Here is a 24,345-nt window from a genome sequence, read left to right on the forward strand (position 1 = left end):
TTATGTCAAAATCAAAGTCCTGGTTTTTAATTAGGAACTTACAATCTTTATCATCACACATATTTTATATAGCATATATAATTGAAATATGTATAATAGTATGTGTGTGTGTGTGTTACTATAGGTAATAACATATATAATTAAAATATATACACTATATGTGATATATCTAAAAAAAAAAAGAGGTCAGTAAATAAAATATATATCAAGAAAAACATGATTCTCTGTGAGTGCTTCCATCTATCAATTTCACTTCCTCAACATCTATATCTGCACACCCATAATGATGGATAACATCTCTATCATGTGTTTATGGATTTTTTTTGAAATATGTTCTTATAACATACATTTTGTTTTTACTTTGTAAGAACTATTTATGAATGCATTTCAATAATAATGTCATTGTAACCATAATACTTTTTTTTGATACATGACCAAATCATGATAAATAAATTGAATTTTTTGATTCTATAGAGGTCGCTGAGATGATAAAAGAGCATTTGGCTCTTGTTATGGGAAACCGTAATGTGGTGTCAGAATCAAACATTGTTGTTGAAAGTATTAATTTGTGAGTGGGGAAGTCTATGCAACATCCATCATGTATGGATACTTCTTGAGAAGAGTTGATAAACAGTTCCAATTAGAGAAGAGCATGAAGATGCTTCCTTTTGCCTCAAATGGTGAAATTAAAGCTGAGCAATTGAATTACACCCTCCTATAATTGGAAGGTGGAAATTATCAAGATAACTTAATTATACAAGGTTATTTGGAAATTGCAACAATTATTGTTGTGACGGCTGATGCATCAGATCCTAAAGGTCAAGACTTCAATCATGTTAGTTGAGGGCCAAACCATGTAAGTTGAGGTCTTATGTTATGTCCTTTCATCTAGAGACCCTATAAAGGTATGCTACAATGTGGTCGAAAGGGGGAGTGGATATTATTGAGAGGCATGCAGAGGTTCTGTTTGGGAGGCCCAAAATTCTTATCACCCCTGATGTCTCAATGGAAGTTATAGATGAGGAGATATTAAGGATAAGTTTCACAGGTTTAACGAGTTTAGTTTTCGAGGTTGTCACCATTGGGATATTCTTATTGAATGTGAAGAGTCATGTTGATTCAAGGTACCACTTTGTTAGAAAGTAGTTTGAATAATCATGTTGATACTTTTTCTAACATGTGTAGTCCATGGCTTCTATTGATATATTAGTTGGTAGTTCCAGAAACAAGCAATAGTTAGTTTTAAAATGAGAGATATATTTCTTAAGAATACACATCCAATCTTGTAAATCGATATTGGGAGAATGTTTACCTTTTCACCTTATTGTGTTCATGCTAACTAGTGATTCATATTAGAATCCACTCCATTGCAACTTATTACCCCAGAAAATGCTTTTGTAAATATCTCATCAAATTATAATGATAATCTTTTCCCTATCTCCTTTCCTATTTCTCTCAATGATTGAAGGGTTAAGTAAGCTTATGAATGATGTTAGATCTACATGGGAGATGAGTTAAAGGCATCCCCTTTTGAAATTGTTTGACATCTTTTGTTTTCTTATGATGTTCTTCTATTAAGTGTAGGTGCTCATTAGGAATTTGTTGTTTTAAAGAAATTATGAATCTGTACTATTCAACAAGGATAGAAATAAACATGATCAAATCATGTCTCCTTTTAATTTCCGTAGAGAATATCAACAAAATAAGTATGATTTATTGTTATCTTATGATTAAAAAATATGGACGAAGGTATAAAGTATCTTGGTTTATGTTCAAACTAAATGCACATTTCTTTTAGGATTAGCTTTGATTATATTAAAAAAGTGTTGACTAGATATCAGTATAAGTAAATTGGTGGTTATGAAGAGGTGGGTGTTTGGTAATTTTAAAATTATTTTTAGAAAACATCCTAGCTATTCGACTTCAATAACTAAGGTCCAAAAATATATAGTTACAAAATTTGAAACTCCATCTTTCACATTCTTTGAACGGGGTGTAGGAAATAAAATTGGATTCCTCTATTTAGGTGATCCTAAATTAGTCAACTATGGAGCATGGGGCATTGGGAGATTCAGGATATTTCTTTTAGTCAAGAAATTGTAAGTAAACATCTATGGGAGCTTACTTATATCAAATCGTTTTGGGGAAGATTGATGACCATAAAATGTATGGGTGGTATCTCTCTTGAAGAATGGTTTCATATTCCTTAGACTTTAATTAAGAATAGTTCCAATATGTGGAAATCCTGTGGATGCTTTTCCATTGATTTGTCCCTAGAGAATATGGTAGATTGGGAATGGAAAAGAGGTTCATTTAGGGGAAGACCAGTGGATTGGGGTGCACACAAATTATAAATTATTTTGGGATATTATCTCTTGAAAACATGATTTGAAATTTTACAAAAATTGGGATATTAAATGCCCTATTCATGATTGTTTAGCTAGAATAAGTTGGTTATCTACTAGTCATATAGGCCTTGAAGGTCATTTGTCTAGTGAGTAGTCTATATATGTTGGTAGGTTGGTTTGTAGTTTTATTAGGATGGATGAAGGTAGTAAAGAAACACTACACTCCTTGCAAATTTCCTCAATACGAGTCTTCATGGATAAGCTTGGATAAAGGGATCTGATTGAAGTATAATTCCAAAGGAAAAAAGAAGAGGCAGTGGGAACAAATGAAAAAGGCCTATCTCTCTTCATAATTTAAGTATGGAATGCTATAGTAAAAAAATTTACCCCAAAGCATATTGGGATACCCATAGTTTAGTAGTAAATATTAAAATATGACATTGTGATGCTTTTATGCTTTCTTTCAACTCTCTCCCCTTTTCCTCCACGTAGTTTATTTGGTGGGTTCGTAATATCTTTATTTTTCAGAATAAATCTATCCCAATAGAAATTGTTCCAAATATCATTGCAATGCTAATTGAATCATGTGAATGTAATCCTAATCAGAGAAAAAAAATATGTGATCCTATTATGCCTCTAGATTTTGGAATCACATGGAGGCACTTTTTAAGAGGCCAACCAGGGCCATCCTCCTAAATGTGGAATGGGAGTGATTCTTAATACAAATTTCTCTTATTTTTTCATATCCATTATTCTCTAGGATTTGGAACAAATATGAAGGTAAAATTTGTTTCTTTATCGACCTTTTTGCATCATGCAAAACAAATCAGCTTATCTGTATCATAGATTCATGGGGTTTCAAAAGTTTTCATTGAATAGGATAAAGATAAATTCAACATTTATATTGTTCAACCTCAATCTCTATTGCGTCAAATCTAGGATTATATTCAATGTTTTCAATTGATCTCTTTTTCTCATATTTCCATGGAACTAAATACTAAGGCTAACAAAATGTCTAAGGAAGTTGTGTTCCTCTAGGAAGGGGCTTTTATCTCTCAAGAATTCCTAGATTGTCCTTTCATTCAAAATTTGTCCTCCCTTTGATAAATTTATTTTTTTCATCCATAAGTTTTTTTGAAGATAGACATGTTAGATATATCTATTTTCTTTGTTTTCTTGAAGTATCTATCGATGCATGGAGAATAACAATAAGAAGAATAGGAAAATGCACCAATTGTTCAAGTTTTGGAAAACGTGTAGTCAGGCACCCTTGCAGGGGCTTTGAAGTATAAGAATTTTTCTCCTCCACACACACATATATATATCTTATTTTGTTCTTAGCATAGACCTTCTTATCCCTAAATTTGTTAAACTTCAAGAATAATTATTACTTTATCTCTTACTAAGGTATGTACTTTAAATCCACTTTAACTCTAAATATATCAAATACCTGATAAAAATTATTTGATAAAATGCCTAATATGGATTCAAATTCATGGTGTTCTCTACCAATGAAATCCACATGATTTTCAGATATTATGGCCCAATTGAATGTTCCACCAATGGAAACCTCTACTATATAGTACAACTCTTCGATAGGATATCAAATTTTAATAACCCATCTTTAGACATACCCATCGAGTTTTCATAATAAATATCAACATATATGGTTTCCATGTGTCATTGGTACCCATGACGTAAATAACTGAGTCACTACCAAAAGCGTCGAAGCATGTGAACCTTGTTTCTCATATGGAACTAATAAAAAACTTTGCATATAATGATCTCTTCAAAACCATTTTTCCTTTAAAAAAACAATTGTATCAAAGTTTGGAACACTGTATAATTGAACAACATCATAGTTCATATATGTGACTTCTAAGGAGAAAGCATATATTTTTAACCATGAAGTTCATTTAAAAGTAAAATATCATTAGATACAGGGAACAATCTATATTTTATTTTCATTCATTCATTTGAACCTTGAATATTCTCACACATAACATTTCATTCTCTCTCTCACACACAGTCATATTATCATAATAATCACAATAATAAAATGAAAAAATAATTAATAATAAAAAAAATTATCATTTAAAAAATAAAAAATCAAATCTTATTTCTTATAATAACAAATATTAATAGTTTACTTTGGTTTTCCTTAGATATTAATAGTGTTATATGAAATATCAATGATTTGAATTTCCATTATGTAGTTTTAAATGTATCATTACATATAACAATCAAATATAAATGGTGATTTATGAAATATTAATGGTTTGAACACACTCTATAATTTTTTTTATTTTATTCTAAAAAATTCAATTCAATTTTTATAAATTATATCAAATTAATAAAGTAAAAAAACTATTAATAATTAAAAGTTTTATCATTTAATAAAAGAATCAAGTCTTATTTCTTATTTTATCATAATTGTTTGCTTTGGTTTTCCTTAGATATCCATAGTATTATACACCATATAAAATATCAATGATTTGAATTTTCATTATGTAGTTCAAAATGTATCATTACAGGTCACAATTAAATATAAATGATGATTTACGAAATATTAATGTTTTGAACACTTTCTTTATAATCTTTTATTTTATTTTAAAATTTTCAATTTATTTTAAAATTTTCAATTCAATTTTTATAAATTATATATTATTAATAAAATAAAAAATAATTAATAAATAAGAGCTTTATCATTTATGAAACAAAAAATCAACTCTTATTTTATTAAATATTAATAATTTGCTTTGGTTTTCCTTAGGTATTAATAGTATTATATGAAATATCAATGATTTGAATTTCAATTATGTAGTTTAAAATATATCGCTAATATGACAATCAAATATATATGATGACTTATGAAATATTAATAATTTTGAATATCTACTATTTTATTTTAAATTTTCATTACTTATACTATTAAACACAGGGGGAGAAATTCAATTTGGAAATACTATTTTTTGAATTATTTTTTGTTTTACAATGAAACAAACATTTCTTTATTTAATTTTAGTTTTCCTTTTCTTAATTAAAAGCTATATAGTTTTTTCTTTTCCATCTATTTTCCTGTTCAACATCAATCCCAAAGAAATCATCAATATTCAAAGGAAATTTATTCATAAATCTAAAATTAAGTAGAAGATTAATTGGTAAGTACTTGAATTCTATTGTTGATATGTATTCACCACTGCAAGATCTACATGCTGGCTAGACAAGTTAATTGTAAGATTATTTGCTAAGTGTAATAATACTTTTGTTGATGTGTATCAATACCCAAAAGATCTACTTGTGTTGACGAGACAAAAAGTTAACTTAAATACTTTTGTTGATGTGCATCAACGGCTACAGAACCTGCTCGCTGACTAGACGAGTTAACTCTAAGATCATCCGGTGCATCATTATTTTTGTTGACTTGTATCAATACCTACCAAGCCCTAGTTGACTAGACAATAAGTTAACGGTGACTGTAAGCTCAACTGGCATCAATCAATATCTACAAGACCTACTTACTAACCAGTCAAACAAATAACTGGAAGTGATATCAAATTTATAATCAAGTTATAGTAATAAAATTAAATGACTAAATTCAATCACATTAATAAAATGAAGTGAGGTTAATTAAGATTCAAATAGACAAGTAGATTTCATGGCTAATCTGGCGACGTAATTTTGTTTCAACCACATCAATCAATATTCAATATGGAAACAACACTACACGATTGAAAATACGAAATTAATGAAAAAGTGAAAGAATGAAATGGAGCATAAATCATGGTTTCATGTACCTTTTACCTCAACAAAACATCTAACATTGTGATTTAGTGCGAAGTGTTTGGACCATGATGATAAAATCAGTGTTAAGAAAAACCGGTAAAAAACAAAAAGAGATATATATAAGAGAAACTGGTGAAAAATAAATACCACAATTTCATTAAAATGGGATTTAAATAAAAAAAAAATTAGTAAGTTTTATTGGTATAATAAAACTAAATCAAACTAAAGTCTAACTTAATCAAACTCTCCCATTTGTCAGAGCAAAGTAAAAATCAAACGTTCCCATTTATGAGAGAAAAAAAAGAGTAAAAAATTTCCTTAAAAAGATTGGATTTAAATTAAAAGAAGTTAGTAAGTTTCTAAAACTAAACAGAACCCAACAGTGAGTGAATGAAGAGAGGAAGCCACGTCGTGCGCGGCTAGTATATTGAAAAAAAATAGAAATATTATTATTAAATTATTTAAGTTTGATGGGAAGTTAATAGGTTCAGATATACCGTTCCTAGTGTGCTGGCAAATTACTAGGCTATTACAGAACCTTTAGAACCAATCTCTTTAACACAATTTGGTTGATTGACGAGGAAGCCATAATAAAGGATGAAGTCCTACTAATCGTGAGCAAAGTTCATGTTTGGAGATTGCAATTTTGATTAATTCGTTCAAGTATATTAACAGGAAAATAAAAGAAATTAATAACACGAGTCGATAATCCAAATAAATAAATATAAACATCAATTGCATCACAACATGTTTTGCAAAGAGGTCTCCCCTAACCTCCTACCCAAGGGTATCTATTGGATATATTAGAGCAGCAATCAAAGATGATGAGATATAATTCAGGAAGCTAAAAAAAAAGACCCCAACTTCTTTACACAAGAACTTTATTGAAATCATTATAAATAATAAACATATGCATTTTTTCAAAATTTTGAAAGTTTTATATATATAGTCACATTTTTTTTAATACGATATTATTTCAATTTACAAAATTAACATTACAATAAATTAAAATAAAAAAAATAGATTTAATATATTATTATTATTATTATCTATTTTTCTTTATTCTGTCTGATTTTGAAAATAAAACCTTACGCATATTCTTAATCACAATGCCCAAATGGTGGATTATATATTCAACATAGTTATACATGAATGACCCTTTTCTGCATTTCCATGTTTTAGGAATGGTTTTCAGAATTTGAAATATCTCTGAGAACTTCAACATAACAAAAATGTCAATTTGCAAATGAGTTCCTCATATAAATCTTTAAATTAAAGCTTTGTTTTTATTATTAATAAAGATCAACTCATATATAGAATATTATTAAATTAAAATACAAATACTTTTATTACCAATATTTTATTGGTTATAAATATTTGTATTATGTTTATTTAAAATATTATCCTAGGAAAAAAACTAAAATATACACAAAATAATAATAATAATAATAATAATAATAATTATTATTATTATTATTATTATTATTATGATAACGAGTAGACTTTAGTTGCTATTTTTTTTGAATGGGAGATTCATTGAAATTACAAGTTTGATAGGTGAATTGTTCGGAATTGAAGTGCCCCGGTTTAAACAACAGATATCAAGATTTGACTACAATTTTTTTTTGATGCTTTGCAATCCCATCAATCGAATCCCCCACATGTTAGCCACCTAATCCATTAGGGTTCTGGTGGGCAGTGAATGCATCTCTAAAAAAACATGGAAAGTGAATCCAATGATTTCATTGTTGTAATTATACATGTACAATTTACATCATTCATAATATACAGTTGAATTCATTTTCCAAATTGTGATTCCAATAGTGGTATTAGAGCAAAGGTTTATCTTTGTTGTTGAATACATTTAGCCAATAGTTTTGTGGCATTCCTTTCTTTGTTATCCATCCATGGCATTGAGAGTTAGTGTACGGTGGTAGGTGCAGTTGTGGAAAGTTTGTTGCTGCATATTGTTGTTAACATTGAGTGCTCCACATACAGTAGAGAAATGAGTGGATGCTTGCAAAACTGACTAATTGAAGCTCCACTTGTTCTGGGTCAGATTCACTTGAATAGATATGACCAACACACAACACGAAGGAGAAAACTGATAAATTTTTCTATTAATTTTTAATGCTCAGTTCTGTGTTGTCTTAAAGGAATTTTTAGTTACATCGACCCTTCTTTGTTTGACAATCATAGTAACATCAACCAAAAGACTGCTTGCATCTTGCAATATACTAGAGACATGTACAGACATGTACCTGTCGTAAAACTAGAACCATGTGTAATGTTCTTCACGTGCAGAATGTTTCCTTAATTTCATAGACTGTAGAGGATTTTAATTTTTCCCATGTTAGTACTTGGGATTGCTGTGCCTTCTCTACCCCCGAATCGATCATATGGAGAAACAATGATGGTGTCAGTTGGAATGTGTTGAAGCTCATTAATGCTGGGTTGATAGCCACGCAAGTTATTGCTCCAATGAAGTTGGAATGTCAAGTTATTTTTGAAAGTTTGAAGATTAATTTTTATTAAATTCATATGCCTTCTTATTCTGAAAGTCGATCACTACACTGATCTCTTGAGTTTCATATGAGATACTGGTTAGTGACTAGCATTAAGATTTGAAGTGAGAAGAGAATCGATCTCTCTAAATCTCTGGATTAGAGATAGTTCCATGCCAGAACTCGATGATAGAGAGCCTTTAGATATAATGAAATATTGCAATTTTTGGTGTTTAGTTAATTCAGAATGCGCTGGTGGAGGTGGCCATCAAGAATGGTAAGGATTGTTGATGGTACCGTGAAGGCCGAGCGATTTTTGATTTAGTTGTTTCCCAGTTTTAATCTTACAATTTACATTTAAGGGAAAATTGAAAAGTGGTTGTGGGAAGGTTGTTGACCATTCATTTGGTTTTATTTGTTTTCCTTCACACGTGGTGTTTAGGGTTGTGTCTAAATTTATTGGATGCCCGTGGCCCGCCTAAGAGTTGTTTGTGAATTAATTCATTGAAATTGAATTATTAGTAATTTCCATTATTTATATTTATTGGATATGAGGGTAGTGTGACCAGGGCGTAGTTTTGTTCAAAATAGCACAGGGAGTGGAAACCTCAAAAGTGATAAGAATGATTTATGAATTGGGTTGGGAAAAGTGAATGAAGTGAAAGTTTTTAGCTTTGGACGAGGGGTGTTTTGTATAAACAATTATTCGTAATTTACTTGTTGAATTACATTGTAAACATACTCATTTTCTATTGAAGTCAAAACCAAAGTTGATTGCAATATTTTTTTTATAGGAAGATGGAGAAAATGACAAGACTGAATGACTTGTTAGAGTTATTAAACACTCTTATGTTGTCTATTATTCATAACAATGTCCAAATCAGTAAGGAAACTCTCTTTGGCATTCAAACCTATTTACAAAATGCTCAAGACAAGATTGAATTTTTGGAACTTGAGTCTCAGCTATAATGAGATGAACTACAAAAGAAGAGTTGTAATTCTAAATGGGTTCTTGCTGAGAACAACTCCATATTTGAGCCTGACTCTCATCAGTAGTCAAAGATTGATCAGAATAATGGGTCCATTTCAAGAGTGAATTTGCATGCATATGTGGAGGTTCAATTTACACTTCCCAAGACCTTCATCAAACCTTGGGAAGAAGTTGCGAAAAGCAAGAATAGAACTAGACTTAGATATGACAAGGATGTTTCCTTTCATATTCTATAATATTCCAAGCCAATGTGGTTTCACAACCCTAGATTTCTTTACGAAGATCCGTCGTCACTTGCTCCTTTTCCAAGAACACAGATGATCAATTTCCAACATTATGATTGAGTTGGCAATATGAAATATCAATGTTTTCAACTTTATCCTTGTGAAAATTGTTGTAGGCACAGTGATCATTTAGATAGATGTTCTAAAAACAAAACCCCTGCAAGAACGAATATTTACTTTGGATGGTTCGCTTCTTGGAAATGGTCTTGAACAACCAAGAAGATATACTGGTCATACCATACAATTTGTTCTCGAGTATTGGGTAATCGTGCAACGAAGACTTATTCATCTTCTCACCTTGTATCTGACAGGGGGGATTGATAGTTAGTTAGAAGCTTCAAAGATTCATTATTCAAAGATTTATCAAGTGAGCTTGAGCCACAACCTAAACCTATTTTCTGAGTGTACAACCAGAGCTTACCATATCTAGATTCATAGTTGTAACCATAGGTAGAGAAATTCCCAACAAGCATGCCTTTAGTTGATTTGGTTGGTGTAATTTCTTAAACCACCACCTGTAGAAGATTTTTGTTTCTGCTAAAGTTTGTGTTATAGAGCACTTCCACTAGCAAAAGACTTCAAATTCTATCCAAATTGGGAATTGTACCAAGAACAATTTCGATAGTTCTAGAGTTGGCAGTCAACCTAAAACCACCACTAGTTAAGACCTCGAGTTCTCATACCTTTTCTCTTGTTTGTGGTTTTATCTTAAGAACTCTCATTTCAGAGAGCTCATTCAACCATTGGTTGTCATGCATTTTTTCCTTTTTTCTCTCTTCGTGGACTCTCATATATACCCCTTTATATTAAAAGGGAGAACGTTAGCCACCTAATCCACTAGGGTTCTGGTGGACAGTTGATGCATGTCCAAGAAACCTGGAAACTAAATCCAACAGTTTCATTGTTGTATTTATACATGTACAATTTACATCATTCATAATACATAGTTGAATTCATTTCCCAAATATGTGATTCCAACACATCTGCCACATATTTTTGTTATAGAACCACACACAAAAAATTGTCATAGAAACATAAAAATATAGGTGGTAATTGAAATGGAAACTCACATATTACAACACTATATTATAAATGATTTCTCACTTTGGCCAAGATCCGTTATTAGCACTTAGGTGTGTACTGAAAATTACGAATACAACATAATATCACCTTAATAGAAGACTAGTGTTGCAGAAATTGTATCTCAAATAAGAAGCAAACTAGGATGACTAGTTTGGCTATATAAGCTTAGCTTTACAATCAATCCTGACAATTATGTGTAAAACGTAATTTAGGATGAACATAATATCAAGGTTACTCTCATTATAATTTGATGAGATATCTACGAAGCTATTTTCTAGGGGAATAAGCTACAATGGAGTGGATGTTAACATGGATCACTATTCAACATGAATAAAATAAAGGGAAAAGGTTAATTCTCTCGCATTATAGATTTACAAGATTGCAAGGGATATTCTTGAGAAATATATACCTCATTTTAAAACTGACTATTGCATGTGTCTGGAGTTCACAACTAGTATATAAACAGTAGCCATGGATTACACATGTTATAAAAAGTATCACCATGATTATTCAAACTACTTTCTAACAAAGTGATGCCTTGAATCAACATTAATCTCCGCATCCCATAGAAAGGTGCCAAAGGTGAAAACCTCCAAAACCAAACTAGTCAAACCTATGAAACTTATCCTTAATATCTTATCATTTGTACCTGTCATTGATCCATCAAGAATAATATGAATTTCGGACCTCCCAAATAGAGCCTTTGGATGCCTCTCAATAATATCCACTCCCTCTTTAGACCTCATTGTACTACACCTTTGCAATGTCTCTAGACCAAAGGACATAACATAAGCGCTCAACTTACATGGTTTAATCCCTATATGACAAAAAACTATAGGATTGAAGTCTTGACCTCCAGGAGCGGCTACATCAGCGGTTGAAACTACAACTACTGCAATTTCCACACAACCTTGTATGATTGAGTTATCTTGACTATTTCCACCTTTTAATTTCGGGTGGGCGTAATTCAACTGCTTAGCATCAATTTCTTCATTTGAGACAAGGGAAAACATCTTCAATATCTTCTCTAGTTTTTATCTCTATAGGGAATACCTTGGGGAAATTTCTAAAGATTGATGAAGACAGACTCACATAAGGAATATTTACCTTCGCTAGAATATGTGTTGAAGTAGATCTCAGCTAGGGACTACCAGAAAGTATAATACTGAACTTTAATAAAACTCAGTGGACACAATCCTTGGATTATGAAAATACAACATTCCAATGTCGAGGATGTCTACAAATAGGCCACCTTCACAGTGCTTGTCTACAGGCAAGAAACATCCCCAATTGGAACAAGTAGCAACAAAAGAAGCCTAAAGGATGACAAAATATAGAACCATTGGATGAAGAAGGAGACACAGAGGACATTACAAAAAACAAAGCAGAAAAGGATGAACAAAAAGTTTAGCTCAACATGCAAAAGCAAGAGGAGGCCCCTAGTAATCCATTGCAGCAACACGATCCCCAGACAACAGGAAAGGAAATAACTGGCAACAAGAGAACCCATGGATCAAAAGGATCTGAGTCGGATAAGGACTCTCCCATAACTATAACAAAAAATCAACTCTCCATTGTAACTACTACCCCCAATTCTGGGGAATGGCGAAAGGTGGAGAAAAAAAAAAGGGAGAAAAAAATAGTTTTTCATATCTCATTTTTTATTTTTTTGGGTTTTGCGAAAACCAGAACAATATCTCTGCATATGTTTTTTAGTATCTACAAAATGTAATTTTGTCTTATGAATAAAATTACAACTTTTTCCAAAAAAAACAATTCTCAAGATTTAAAAATAACAATTCTTTTTTACATTTTTCTTAAAAAAAAATTAAAAAATAAATAAATAAATAATATTTTACACATCTATTTATGAATCTATGTTATGAACCATCAATTTCCCAAATGACACAATTCATCGCTCATGCTACATACCAATGTTCAATAATGAAGTGCTAATCCTTAATTTTTAATCAAAGGATTGATAACACTTGTCAAAAAGACAAGTAATTCATTTTCCATTAAAAATCACGTTAGTTGTTTACAATTTCAATTTTCCGAAATGTGTCTTTCGTTTCTAGAGATACAATTTTTGTTAGTTATTCTCAAAAAAATTCAGAATTACGATTTTCACTGGTTAGGTTTTTGAATTCACTTAGTTTTATGTTTTTGTTTGAGGGATACAATTTTAAGTTTTGGTTTATATGATATTATTTTAAATTTTTATTTAAAAAATATTTTTAAAATTGTATTAATAAATTATTATTTAGTAAAGTAAATGAATATGCATGTTACTCTCAAAAAATTCATATTCATGTGAATGTGTGATATAATTTTCTTATTTTTTATTTGATATTTTTTGAATAAAAAAATACAATTTCAATTGGATTTATTTCAAATGGTTTGAAAGAATGATTGCACTCTTTAAGGAGTTTCAATTTACACATGTAAACATGATGATTTCCGTTATAATTGCATTGAGCCTTGTTGCTTCGTTTGAATAGCCCACAGGGCTGGATTATGTATATTCTATCAAACTTAAGAAACACTATATTATCCATAGGAAAAGAAACACCACTAAAATACGTATAGAGTATCCACAAGGACATAAACAATATGGAAGTATTTCTAGCTTTTCTAGAACTACTAGAAATTGTTGGCTTGAGAGAAATTATATATTCCATAGGAGGATAAATTTCACTAAAATATGCATGAAATATCAAAGAAGTTGCAAACAATATGTCAGTGTCTCTGAATTTTCTCAAAAGATTAGACATTGTTGGATATCATTAGCTACAACAACAACAATGTATGCAATATTAGGGGATTTCTAAACAATATTCCCATCTTAATGGCCTCCTTGAGACTTGAATGTCCAAACACAAATGAATATGAATGCAAAATAACCTTCTTCACAACCTTTGATAAATGTAAGTCCAATCATATTAGAAGGTATAAGATCATCACATTTCATGACTAATTCAGCAACATAATTCTGTTTCAACTTATCAAAATTGAATATGTTTCAATCACATGAACATTCAATATGAAAATAATTCTAACAAAATTGAAGAGAGCTCTTCAATCTCATAAGAATGGAACATATGAAATTAATTCGAAAATGAAAAGAATAAATGGAGTACAAATCATGGTTTGATACCATTTTAGTACCCAACAAAACATCTCACACTATGATTTAGTGAAAAGTGTTTGAATGTTGCTGAAATTATTTTTCAATAAACATAACCAATATACTATTCATCAAGCATTTAAGATAATGGAATCCTATCAATGTGAAAATGGATGAAAACTAAATAAAATTTTAATATAAATTCACCTATGGTTTACAGATTTGAAGCAATTTTAATATAATTTTATTTTATAGTTTTTCCCTTTTGGAACATTTAATTTTAAAGTTGCATTCACCTTAATAAAATGATATAATTGTATGATGGTTGTATTTCATTGTTTAAGAATTTTGTAGCTCGATATTTTCAATGGAATTTCCACCTATCAAAGGTTCTATTTCTTTTTGAATTGTCAAATTATTGAAGACTGCATAGGTAAGGACTTAGCTATAGAATAATTACATAAACTTGCTAGAATTGAGAAAAATTGGACGGAGGAATGAATTTGAACAAGAACATAAAAATACACTAAACCAAAAGCCAAAACAAGTGAAAAAAACATTTTAGAAATTTAAAATTGTGAATAAACAACATATGTTTTTAACGAACAAGGAATTACTTTTCTTTTTGACAAGTCTTATCTATTCCTTTGATAAAACATTAAACATTACCACTTCACTAATTAAACATTTGCATGGAGCATGAGCAATGAATTGTGTCATTTAGGTAATGATGGTTCATTATGTAAATTCACAAATAAATTTGCAAAACATCATTCATTCATCTTGCATTTTTTTCTCAAGATAAAAGTTATGATTTATAGCTATCTAATACTTTTACCAAAATGGTTGGTTATCTTTAAATATTGAGAATTGTTATTAGTGTGAGTTCCCTGTAGTTTAGTACACTCAAGATTTGCATAATTATTAAATATATATTAATAACAAAATAATATGCAAATAAATTGAAAGTTGCACCTAGAATAAAGTAATTAAAGCATTCTAGTGAAAATTCCTACTACCTCTATAACCAATTGATACACAATATTCCCACAATTCATTGAGCCATTGATGGTTGCTTTCTCATGCTTATTGTTGCTACATATATTTAAAACCTTTTGTTGTGTTAATAATGTTATAGTTTGGGAAGAAAGGGTTTATAAATTTTGCTAATCTCTTACGAATAATGTAATTTTCCTTTGTATCTTATGTAGCTAGACATTATAGTAGATATGACATGTGTTGATCATTTATATCACGATTTTTCATTTAGCCTTATGTTCTTTTCCTTCATTGTATCTTTAGGTTTGGACCATGTGACCATGAGTCTCGCTATCCCTCTATTGTGAGTGGGGCATGTTTTGATTTGTCCCTTTGTCATGGGATCAACATCACACTGATTAAGAATGTCAAAATCAAAGTTTTGGTTTTTAATTAGGGAGTTACAATCTTTATCATCACATATATTTTGTATAACATATATAATTGAAATATATACAATAGTATGCGTGTGTGTGTGTTACTATAGGTAATAACACATATAATTAAAAATATACACTATATGTCATATATCTAAAAACAAAGAGGTCAATCAATAAAATAGATATCAAGAAAAACATGATTCTTTATGAGTGGTTCCATCTATCAATTTCACTTCCTCAACATCTATATCTACACATCCATAACAATGGATAACATCTCTAACATGTGTTTATGGATTTTTTTGAAAAATGTTCGGATAACATACATTTTGTTTCTACTATGTAAGAACTATTTATGAATGCATTTCAATAATAATGTATCATTGTAACCTTAATATTTTTTTTTTGATAGACGACCAAATTAGGATAAAGAACTTGAATTTTTTGTTTCTATAGATGTCGATGAGATGATAAAGGACCATTTTGCTCTTGTTAGGGGAAATCGTAATGTGGTGTCAGAATCAAACATTGTTCTTGAAATTATTAATTTGCAAGTGGGGAAGTCTATGCAACATCCATCATGTATGGATACTTCTTGAGAAGAGTTGACAAGCACTTCCAATTAGAGAAGAACATGGAGATGCTTCCTTTTTCCTCAAATGAGGAAATTAAAGCTAAGCCGTTGAATTACACCCTCCTAGAATTAGAAGGTGGAAATTATCAAGATAACTCAATCATACAAGGTTATGTGGAAATTACAAAAAAATTTGTTGTGACGACTGATGCATTGAATTCTAAAGGTTAAGACTTCAATCATGTAAGTTGAGGGCCAAACCATGTAATTTGAGGTCTTATGTTATGTACTTTTATCTAGAGACCTTATAAAGGTATGCTACAATGTGGTCCAAAAAGGGAGTGGATATTATTGAGAGGCATGTAGAGGTTATATTTGGGAGGCCAAAAATTCTTATTACCCCTAATGCCTCAATGGAAGTTACAGACGAGGATATATTAAGGATAAGCTTCACAGGTTTAACGTGTTTGGTTTTTGTGGTTGTCACCATTGGGATATTCCTATTGACTGTGGACAGTCGTGTTGATTCAAGGTACCACTTTGTTAGAAAGTAGTTCGAACAATCATGCCGATAATTTTTCTAACATGTGTAGTCCATGGATTTTGTTGATATATTAGTTGGTAGTTCCAGACACATGCAATACTCAATTTTAAAATGAGGTATATCTTTCTTAGGAATACCCATCAAATCTTGTAAATCCATACTAGGAGAATGTTTACCTTTTCACTTTATTGTGTTCATGGTGACAAGTGAGTCATATTAGAATCCACTCCACTGCAACTTATTATCCCCAAAAAATGGTTTTGTAAATATCTCATCAAATTATAATGATAGTGTTTTCCCCTATCTCCTTTCCTATTTCTCTCAGTGATTGAAGGGGTAAGTAAGCTTATGAATGATGTTAGGTCTAAGCGAGAGATGAGTTAAAGGTACCCCATTTTGAAATTTTTTGACGTCTTTTATTTTTTCATGATGTTCTTCTATTAGGTGTAGGTGCTCATTAGGAATGTGTTGCTTCAAAGAAAATTATGAATCTGTACTATTCAAAAACACGGATAGAAATAAACATGGTCAAATCATGTCTCCTTTTAATTTTCCTAGAGAATATGAACAAAATAAGTATGATTTATTGTTATCTTATGATTAAAAAATATGGACGAAGGTATAAAGTATCTTAATTTATGTTCAAACCCAATGCATATTTCTTTGAGTATTAGCTTTGATTATATTAAAAATGTGTTGGCTAGATATCCGTATAAGTAAATTGGCGGTTATGAAGAGGTGGGTGTTTGGTAATTTCAAAATTAGTTTTAGAAAACATCCTAGTCTATTCGAATTGAATAACTAAGATTCAAAAATATATAGTTACAAAAATTTGAAACTCCATATTTCACTTTCTTTGAACGGGGTGTAGGAAATAATATGGGATACCTCTGTTTAGGTGATCCTAAATTAGTCAACCATGGACCATGGGGCATTGGGAGATTAAAGATATTTTTTTTAGTCAACAAATTGTAGGTAAAAATATACGGGAGCTAACTTATATCGAATTGTTTTGGGGAAGCTTGATGACCATAAAATGTATGGGTCGTATCTCTATTGAAGAATGGTTTCATAATCCGTCGAATTTAGTTAAGAATAGTTCCATTATGTGGAAATCCTATGGATGATTTTTCATTGATTTGTCTGTAAAAAATATGGTAGACTGGGAATGGAAAAGAGGTTCATTTAGGGGAAGATAAGTGGATTGGGGTGGACATAAATTATAAATTATTTGGGGAGATTATCTCTTGGAAACATGACTTGCGATTTTACAAAAAATGGGATATTAAATCCCCTATTGATGATTGTTTAGCTAGAATAAGTTGGTTATCTACTAGTCATATAGGCCTTCAAGGTCATTTATCTAGTGAGTGGTTTGTATATGTTGGTAGGCTTGTTTCTAGTTTTATTAGGATGGATGAAGGTAGTAAAGAAACACTACACTCATTGAAAATTTCCTCAGTACACGTCTTCTTGGATAAGCTTGGATAAAGGGCTCTAATTGAAGTAGAATTCCAAAGGAAAAAGAAGTGGCAATGGGAACAAATGCAAAAGAACTATATCCCATCATAATTTAAGTATGGAATGCTCTAGTGAAAAAAATGGCCCCAAATCATATTCGGATACCCCTAGTTTAGTAGTAAATATTAGAAGATGACATTCCGATGTTTTTATGCTTTGTTTCAACGCTCTCCCCTTTTCTTCCACGTAGTTTATTTGGTGGGTTCATAATCTCTTTATTTTTAAAAATAAATCTATCCCAATAGAAATTGTTCCAAATATCATTACAATGCTAACTAAAAGCATGCGAATGTAATCCTAATTAGGAAAAAAAAATTGTGATCGTATTATGCCTCCTCTAGATTTTAAGATCCCATGGGGGCACTTTTTATGGGGCCAACCAAGCCCATCCTCCTCAATGTGGAATGGGAGTGATTCTCAATACAAATTTCTCTTATTTTTGCATATCCATTATTCTCTATGATTAGGAACAAATATGAAGGTAAAATTTGTTTCTTTATCGACCTTTTCGCATCACACAAAACAAATCATCTTATCTGTGTTGTAGATTCACGGGGATTCAAAATTTTTCCTTGAATGGGATAAAGATAAATTCAACATTTATAATGTTCAACCTCAATCTCTATTGAGTCAAATCTAGGATTATATTCAATGTTTTCAATGGATCTCTTTTTCTCATATTTCCATGGAACTAAATACTAAGGCTAACAAAATGTCTAAGGAAGTTGTGTCCCTCTAGGAAGGGGCTTTTATCTCTGATGAATTCATGGATTGTCCCTTCATTCAAAATTTGCCCTCCATTTGATAAATTTAGTTTTTTCATCCATAAGTTGTTTTCAAGATGTACATGTTAGATATATATATTTTCTTTGTTTTCCTAAAATATCTATCAAAACATGGAGAATAACAATAAGAAGAATATAAAAATGCAACACACACACACACACACACATCTTATTTTGTTCTTAGCATAGACCTTCTTATGCCTAAATTTGTTAAACTTCAAGAATAATTATTAATGTATGTCTTACTAAGGTATGTACTTTAAATCCACTTTAGCTCTAAATATATCAAATATCTAAGAAAATTTGTTTGATAAAATGCCTGATATGAATGAAAATTCATGGTGTTCTCTACCAATAACGTCCACATTACTTTCAAATATTATGGCCCAATTGAATGTTCCACCAATGGAAACCTTTACTATACAGTACAACTATTCCATAGTATATGAAATTTTAATAACCCATCTTTAGACATACCAATCGATTTTTCATAATAAATATTAAGATATATGGTTTCCATCTGTCATTGGTACCCATGATGTAAATAATTGATTCATTACCAAAAGCATCATGCATGTTAACCTTGTTTCTTGTATGGAACTAATAAAAAACTTTGCATATAATGATCTCTTCAAAACCATTTTTCCTTTAAAAAACAATTGTATCAATGTTTGGAACATTGTATAATTGAACAACATCATAGTTGATACATGTGAATTCTAAGGAGAAATCATATATTTTTAACCATCAAATTTATTTAAAAGTAAGATATCATTAGATATAGAGAACAATCTATATATTATTTTCATTCATTCATTTTAATCTTGAATATTCTCACACACAACATTTCATTCTCTCTCTCACACAATCATATTATCATAATAATAAAATGAAAAAATAATTAAAAATTAAAAATTTTATCATTTAAAAAGTAAAAAATGAACTCTTATTTCTTATTATAACAAATATTAATAGTTTTCTTTGATTTTCCTTTAATAGTGTTATATGAAATATCAATAATTTGAATTTCCATTATGTAGTTTTAAATGTATCATTACATATGACAATCAAATATATATGATGATTTATGAAATATTAATGATCTCAACACACTCTCTCTAATTTTTAATTTATTTTAGAAAAATTCAATTCAATTTTTATAAATTATATCATATTAATAAAATAAAAAAATTAATAATTAAAAGTTTTATCATTTAAAAAAAAATAACTCTTATTTCTTGTTTTATCAAATATCAATTGTTTGCTTTGGTTTTCCTTAGATATCAATAGTATTATACACCATATGAAATATTAATGGTTTGAACACTCTCCTTATCATCTTTTATTTTATTTTAAAATTTTCAATTCAATTTTTATAAGTTATATCATATTAATAAAATAAAAAATAATTAATAATTAAAATTTTATAATTTAAGGAAAAAAAATCAACTTTTATTTTATTAAATATTAATGGTTTGCTTTGCTTTGGTTTTCTTTAGATATCAATATTATTATACGAAATATCAATGATTTGAATTTCAATTATGTAGTTTAAAATATGTCGCTAATATCACCATCTTGATTTATGAAATATCAATAGTTTGAATATCTACTATTTTATTTTAAATTTTCATTACTTATACTATCTATGTTAAAAATAGAGGGAGAAATTCAATTTAAACAAGGAGAAATTCTATTTCGAAATACTATTTGTTCAATTTTCCTTATTTAATTTTTATTCCCTTTTCTTAATTAAGAGCTATATAGCTTTTTCTCTTCAATCTATTTTTCGGTTAAACATCAATCCAAAAAAATCATCAATATTCAAAAGAAATTTATTCATAAAGCTAAAATTAAGTAGAAGATTAATTGGTAAGTACTTGAATTCTTTGGTTGATATATATTCACCACTGCAAGACCTGCTTGCTGACTAGACAAGTTAATTGTAAGATTATTTGCTAAGTGTAATAATACTTTTGTTGATGTGTATCAATACCTAGAAGGTCTACTTGTGTTGACTAGACAAAGGGTTTAGTTAAATACTTTTGTCGATGTGCATCAACGGCTACAGAACCTGCTCGCTGACTAGACAAGTTAACTCTAAGATCATCCGGTGCATCATTACTTTTGTTGACGTGTATCAATACCTACGAAGCCCTAATTACTTTTGTTGACTACACAATAAGTTAACGGTAACTGTAAGCTCAACGGGCATCAATCAATATCTACAAGACCTACTTACTAACTAGTCAAACAAATAACTGGAAGTGATATCAAATTTATAATCAAGTTATACTAATAAAATTAAATAACTCAATTCAATCACATTAGTAAAATGAAGTGAGGTTAATTAATATTCAAATAGACAAGTAGATTTCATGGCTAATATCGCGACTTAATTTTGTTCCAACCACATCAATCAAATTCAATATGGAAACAACGCTACACGATTGAAAATACGAGATTAATGAAAAAGTGAAAGAATGAAATGGAGCATAAATCATGGTTTCATGTACCTTTTACCTCAACAAAACATCTAGCATTGTGATTTAGTGAGAAGTGTTTGGACCATGATGATAAAATCAGTGTTACGAAAAACCTGTACAAAGACAAAAAGAGAGATATATAAGAGAAACTGGTGAAAAATAAATACCACAATTTCATTAAAATTGGATTTAAATAAAAAAAAGTAAGCTTTATTGGTATAATAAAACTAAAGTCTAACTTAATCAAACTCTCCCATTCGTCAGAGAAAAATAAAAATCAAACGTTTCCATTTATCAGAGAAGGAAAATAGTAAAAAATAAATACCATAATTTTTTTAAAAAGATTGGATTTAAATTAAAAAAAGTTAGTAAGTTTCTAAAACTAAACAGAACCCAACCGTGAGTGAAGGAAGAGAAGAAGCCACGTCGTGCGCGGGCGAGTATATTGAAAAAAAAAACATTTTTTAATTTTTTATTATTATTAAATTATTTAATTTTGATGAGAAGTTAATAGGTTCAGATATACCATTCCTAGTGTGCTGGCAAATTACTAGGCTATTACAGAACCTTTAGAACCAATCTCTTTAACAGAAAGGATGAAGTCCTACTAATCGTGACCAAAGTTCATGTTTGGAGATTGCAATTTCGATTAATTCGTTAAAGTATATTAACAGGAAAATACATGAAATTAATAACACAAGTGGATAATCCAAACAAATAAATATAAACATTAATTGCATCATAACATCTTTTGCAAATAGGTCTCCCCTAACCTCTTATCCAAGGCTATCTATTGGATATATTAGAGCAACAATCAAAGATGATGAGATATAATTCAGGAAATTAATATATATATATATATATAAAGTGCATCAATTGCATCACAACATGTTTGAAAATGTTTTTCAAAGAGGTCTCTCCTAACCTTTTACCCAAGGGTATCTATGGGATATATTAGAGAAATAATCAAAGATGATGAAATATAATTTCGGAAGTTAAAAAAAAACAGTCCTAGAATGATAGACTTGGATGTTAATTTCGATGCGGACATTATTTAAGGAATCCTCAATGAACATGTATGTCAAGACCCCAACTTCTTCACACAAGAATAACAAACATATGTATTTTTTTCAAAATTTTGAAAATTTTGAAATATATATATTCACAATTTTTTTAATAGGATTATGATTATCATTTCAATTTACAAAATTGACAATAAAAATAAGCTAATATAAAAAAATGTATTTAATATATTATTATTATTATCGATTTTTTCTTTATTTCTTCTCATTTTGAGCATGAAGCTTTACACATATTTTTAATCACTATAATTATGGTTGATTATATATTCAACATAATTATACATGTGTTACTCTTTTCTGCATTTGCATGTTTTGGGAATGGTTTTCAAAATTTGAAATATCTTTGAGAATTCAACATAACAAAAATGTAAATTTGCAAATGAGTTTCTCACATAAAGCCTTAAATTAAAACCTTGTTTTTATTATTAATAAATATCAATTTATATATAAAATATTATTAAATTAAAATACAAATACTTTTATTACCAATACTTTATTGATTATAAATATTTTTATTATGTTTATTAAAATATTATCATGAAAGAAAAACTAAATTATACACAAAATAATAATAATGATTTGTAGATTTCTGTGGTGTGGTTTTTTAGAATCTAAATTCAGATATTCCACAGTTTTCATCTTTAATTTGTTGACGTTTCGAGTCTAGACCAAGACTCATCAGGACTGATTTACATCTCACACAACCATAACCATATTTATTACTATGGTTGTGTGAGATGTAAATTAGTCGTCATCATGAGTTTTGGTCTAGACTCGAAATGTCAACAAATTAAAAATGAAAACTGTGGAATATCTGAATTTAAATTCAAAATAATAATAATAATAATTATAATAATTATAAAGAGTAGCCTCTAGTTGCTATTTTTTCGAAAGTTTTTGGGTTAATTTGTCTAGATTCATTGAAATTACAAGTTTGATAAGTGAATTCTTCACAATTGAAGTGCCTCAGTTTAAACAACACAAATCAAGATTTGACTACAATTTTTTTGTGATGCTTTGCAATCAACCGAATCCCCCACATGTTAGCCACCTAATCCAATAGGGTTTTGGTGGACAATGAATGCATTTCTAAGAAACATGAAAAGTGAATCATATGATTTCATTGTTGTAATTAAACATGTACAATTTACATCATTCATAATATACAGTTGAATTCATTTTCCAAATTGTAATTCCAATAGTGGTATTAGGGCAAAGCTTTATCTTTGTTGTTGAATACATTGAGCCACTACTTTTGTGGAATTCCTTTCTTTGTTGTCCATCCATGGCATTGAGATTTAGTGTACAGTGGTTGGTGTAGTTGTGGAAAGTTTGTTAACATTGAGTGCTCCACACACAGTAGAGAAATGAATGGATGCTTGTGCTCAAAACTGACTGATTGAAGCTCCATTCGTTCTGGGTCAGATTGGCTTGAATAGATATGACCAACACAAAACTCGAAGGAGAAAACCGATAATTTTTTCTATTGATTTTTGACGCTGAGTTCTGTGTTGTCTTAAAGAATGTTTAGTTACATTAACCCTTCTTTATTTGACAATCATAGTAACATCTACGAAAATACTGCTTACATCTTGCAATATACTAGAGACATGTACCTGTCGTAAAACTAGAACCATGTGTAATGTTCTTCACGTGCAGAATGGTTCCTTAATTTCATAGACTGTAGAGGATTTTAATTTTTCTTATGTTAGTAGATGGGATTGCAGTGACTTCTCTACCCTCGAATCGATCATAGGGAGAAGAAATGATGGTGTCAGTTGGAATGTGTTGAAGGTCACTAATGCTGGGTTG

At 29.7% G+C, this 24,345-nt stretch overlaps 2 pseudogenes; both read left to right on the forward strand.

Moving 5' to 3' along the window:
• The first annotated feature begins 461 nt into the window (after positions 1–461).
• On the forward strand, positions 462–1,146 carry LOC149252960 (UV-B-induced protein At3g17800, chloroplastic pseudogene; annotated as a pseudogene).
• Positions 1,147–12,413: 11,267 nt separating this feature from the next.
• Positions 12,414–16,669, forward strand: LOC149252961 (UV-B-induced protein At3g17800, chloroplastic-like; annotated as a pseudogene).
• Positions 16,670–24,345: the final 7,676 nt, after the last annotated feature.

This window comes from Pinus tabuliformis, chromosome 7 (genome assembly GCF_031772625.1).
Source record: "Pinus tabuliformis cultivar Carrire ecotype Pingquan chromosome 7, CPIR1, whole genome shotgun sequence".
In the NCBI taxonomy this organism is placed as follows: Eukaryota; Viridiplantae; Streptophyta; class Pinopsida; order Pinales; family Pinaceae; genus Pinus; species Pinus tabuliformis.